The following is a 4,775-nucleotide window of genomic DNA, read 5'->3' as shown; positions in this document are numbered from 1 at the left end:
AGAAGAAGAAGAAGAAGAAGAAGAAGAAGAAGAAGAAGAGGAAGAGGAAGAAGAAGAAGAAGAAGAAGAAGAAGAAGAAGAAGAAGAAAAAGAAGAAGAAGAAGAAGAAGAAGAAGAAGAAGAAGAAGAAGAAGAAGAAGAAGAGGAAGAATGGTAATAGCATTTGTTAAGCACTTACTTTGTGTCAAGCACTGTTCTAAATGCTGGGGTAGATATAATGATAATAATAATAATAATAATCATGGTATTTTTAAGCGCTTACTATGTGCCTAGCACTGTTCTAAGCATTGGGGTAGATACAAGGCAATCAGGTTAGACACAGTCCCTGTCCCACATGGAGCTCACAGTCCTTACAGATGAGGCACAGAGAAGTTAAGTGACTTGCCCAAGGTCACACAGCAGGCAAGTGACGGGGCAGGGATTAGAACCCATGAATTCTGACTCTCAAGCCCATGCTCCTTCCACTAGGCTATGCTGCTTCTCAATTGTGGTGTTTGTTAAGTGCTCACTGTGTGCCAGGCACTGTACTAAGCGCTGGGGTGGATACAAGCAAATAGGGTTGGACACAGTCCCTGTCCCACAGGGGGTTCTCAGTCTCAATCCCCATTTTACAGATGAGGGAACTGAAGCATAGAGGAAGTGACTTTTTTTAATGGCATTTATTAAGCGCTTACTATGTGCAGAGCACTGTTCTAAGTGCTGGGAGGGATACAAGGTGATCAGGTTGTCCCACGGGGGGCTCACAGTCTTAATCCCCATTTTACAGAAGAGGTAACTGAGGCTCAGAGAAGCTAAGTGACTTGCCCAAGGTCACACAGGCAGACATGGATTCGAACCCATGACCTCCGACTCCAAAGCCCATGCTCTTTCCACTACGCCATGCTGCTTCCAATGATTGATTGTTATAGCTTAATTAAGTCTGACACAGTCTCTGTCCCACATGGAGCTCAAAGCCTAAGTGGTAGGGAGGACAGGTCTCGGATCCCTATTTTACAGATAAGGAAACTGAAGCTCAGAGAAGTGAAGTGATTTGCCCAAGGTCACACACAGGAGGTATGTGGTGGAGCAGAGATTGGAACTCAGGTCTTCTGACTCTCAGGCCATGCTCGTTCCACTTAGGTCACACTGGTTCCCCTTAAAGTCTTCGGTCCCTGTTAAGAAATACTCACTAGACTTGACACTCTCAGGGAAAGAGCTGAGATAAGTGAAGTTGGTATTCGGAAATTAGTGCTCAGAAGCTACTTAATAGTCTCTTTACTTCTGGGAGCTGAGGCAAATGAAGGGAAATAGAAATGGGGCCTGAGATGAGGTAAAGATGTCTAGAGAGCATTAACATAGGAAGTGAGGATCAGAGGAGTGAGTTAAAATGGCAGGAAACTTCAGGAAGGGGATGGAAAAACGGGGGCAGGGGGAGAGCTGACACAAACACTGAAATAAAAGGAGCAATTAAATACCTGAAAAGGGGTGGGGGAGAGAGAGAGAGACGATGAATGGAGGAAAGATGACCCACGAAAGCTGACCCAGAAAAAAGGAATGGAGTGAAGAAGAGAAATGTTAAAACACCAGTGGGGAGGTAAAACTAACTGAAAGAAGCAAAGGAAACTGGAAACGGAGGGTGAATATGAAAGGAAGAGAGGGGTGGAACTCTAGACTGTAAGCGACATCTACCCACTCTGTTGTTCCGTACTCTCCCAAATGCCTAGTAAAGTGCTCTGCACACAGTAAGCGCTGAATAAATACCGTCATAATTTCATATGATAATCATAATCGCATCATAAATTGATGCTGATGATAATGGAGATTGAAAAAGGGGAAGGAAAGACGGTGTTTTCAGCGTCAAGTCTTGACGACGTGATTCAGGGTTTAGGATGAGGTGAAAAGCGTTCTCTGTCCACTGGCTGGAACGTGTTGCTAACTGGGTTCCTCCGGTGAGTTTGGATCCAAATGATCAGATGCCGATTGAATCTGTGTGCCCCTCAGAACTCATAGGAGGCCAGAGGCAGAGTGGCCTAGTGAAAAGAGCATAGGTTTGGGAGGCAGAAGAGGAAGGTTCCCTATGCCTTGGTTTCCCCATCTATAAAACGGCAATAAAACACTGTTGTCCAACCCTCTTAGCCTGTGAGCCCCATATGTGAAGCAGGGCCTGATCTGAGAAGCAGCATGCCCTAGTGTAAAGAGAAAGAGCACAGTCAGAGGACTTGGGTTCTATTCCTGGCTCTTCCGCTTACCTGCTGAATGACCTTGGGCTAGTCACTTAATTTCTCTGTGCCTCAGTTACCACATCTGCTAAATGGGGATTAAGACTGGGAGCCCACTGTGGGATAGGGACTGTGTCCAACTTGACAAACTTGCATCGGTGTTTAACGGTGTTTAAGACATTGTTTTGGGTAGGGACCGTCTCTATATGTTGCCGACTTGTACTTCCCAAGAGCCTAGTACAGTGCTCTGTACACAGTAAGAGCTCAATAAATACGATCGAATGAATGAATGAATTGCTTGGTGCATAGCAAGCATTTAGCAAACATCATCATTATCATCATCATTGTTATTATTATTTTCTTATATAATAATAATAATAATAATAATGGCATTTGTTAAGCGTTTACTATGTGCAAAGCACTGTTCTAAGCGCTGGGGGGATACAAAGTGATCAAGTTGTCCCGCATGGGGCTCACAGTCATCATCCCCATTTTACAGCTGAGGGAACTGAGGCTCCGAGAAGTTAAGTGACTTGCCCAAGGTCACACAGCAGACATATGACAGAGGTGGGATCCTATGCTTGGCACTCAGTAAGCACTTAATGAATACCATCCTAAGGATTTAGGCTTCTGTAGTGGGGATGCAGCGCAAAACCAGTAGCTTCTTTTGGGAAACTTTCTCCCCAACTCACTCGGGCACGTCTCCTGAATGGCTGGGGACATATCACCTCACTCGGCTTTCATCATCATCATCAATCGTATTTATTGAGTGCTTACTGTGTGCAGAGCACTGTACTAAGTGCTTGGGAAGTACAAGTTGGCAACAACACCTTCAAAACGGTGGTGAAGAAGTTTGGGGAGGCGAGCAGGATCTGGGCTGCAAGGGAGGCCGGACTTCTACAGGGAGAAGCTATTTTTAGCTGGAGGGCTGGAAATAGAAGGAGGGCAAATAAGAACAAACAGGGATGTATTTTCGGAGTCGCACGGCCCCAAAGCCCTACTTTCTATGCACCTTGACGTGCGCTGAAGTCAGAAGGGAGTTTAGCCCAGCCGAGGGCCATATAAGGGTTGGTGGAGGGCCAGCTCAGGGGAGAGAGCCCAGAGCAGAGCGTCGCCTACGCAGCAAAATGAAAAAGACGGACGGCAAACGGACCCCCAAAGCAGGGGCACCACACGCTCCTCATGAACCCGGTACGAAGCTTCTAGAGGGCTGCTGCCCCTCTGCCCCCTTCACCGAAGGGAAATTTGGTCCCTTGAGAAACGGCCCCTTACAAGACAGAAGTTTGCTATTCCAGGGATGCTGCTGGCATGATATTGGCAGTGCAAGGCAAGCCCTCCCTTCCCCCTCCTCTGCCGTTCCTTCACCCTTGAACTTCAAATATGATTTCTTCATTTAATATGACTTGAGGAATCATCATCATCATCAATCGTATTTATTGAGCGCTTACTATGTGCAGAGCACTGTACTAAGCGCTTGGGAAGTACAAATTGGCAACAAATAGAGACAGTCCCTACCCAACAGTGGGCTCACAGTCTAAAAGACTAAAGAATCCTTTAGAACTGTGCTTTGCACACAGTAAGCGCTTAATAAATGCCATCATCATTATTATTTTCAACCCCAGCCGGTTAGAGAAGCAGCGTGGCTCAGTGGAAAGAGCCCAGGCTTGGGAGTCAGAGGTCATGGGTTCAAATCCCGGCTCTGCCAATTATCAGCTGTATGACTTTGGGCAAGTCATTTCACTTCTCTGGGCTTTAGTTACCTCATCTATAAAATGGGAATGAAGACTGTGAGTCACCTGTGGGACAACCTGATCACCTTGTAACCTCCCCAGCGCTTAGAACAGTGTTTTGCACATAGTAAGTGTTTAATAAATGCCATCATTATTATTACTATTACACGATCTTAAAGGGGGCCAAGGGTTGGGGGGGATGCCCGTCTGGAGCCGTCGGACCCCACTTTCCCAAGAGGGTGGAGGTTCTGCCCCGTGGAGGGGGCCTCAGACTCCCAACCCACTGGCTAGTACAGAAACCCCCTCCCTCTTCAACCTCCATAGGTTTCTGGAGCCCCAGGAATTTTTCTCTCCAGAAAAATCATCAGTGAACCCCAGGAAAGGTTTACATTCTTCCATTGTTTGAAGGCTAATTTCACCCCTTCAGTGTGGCTTAATGGAAAGACCAGGGGCCTGGGAATCAGAAGGGCCAGGATTCTCATCCTGGCTCTGCCCATCGTCTGCTTTGTGACCTTAAGCAAGTCACTTCACTTCTCTGTGCCTCAGTTACCTCATCTGTAAAACTGGGGTTAAGACTGTGAGCCCCAGGAGGGACATGGACTGTGTCCAACCTGATTAGCTTGCATCTACCCTAGCATTCATTCATACATTCATTCAATCATATTAATTGAGCGCTTACTGTGTGCAGAGCACTGTACTAAGCTCTTGGGAAGTACAAGTTGACAACATATAGAGATGCACTTAGTACAGTGCCTGGCACACAGTAAGTGCTAAACAAATACCATAAAAAACAACTTTTTTGTGCCTCAGTTACCTCATCTGTAAAATGGGGATAAGGACTCTGAGT

This window comes from Tachyglossus aculeatus, chromosome 1 (assembly GCF_015852505.1).
Source record: "Tachyglossus aculeatus isolate mTacAcu1 chromosome 1, mTacAcu1.pri, whole genome shotgun sequence".
Taxonomy (NCBI): Eukaryota; Metazoa; Chordata; class Mammalia; order Monotremata; family Tachyglossidae; genus Tachyglossus; species Tachyglossus aculeatus.
The sequence above is the reverse complement of the archived record's forward strand: the minus strand, read 5'-3'. Positions refer to the sequence as shown.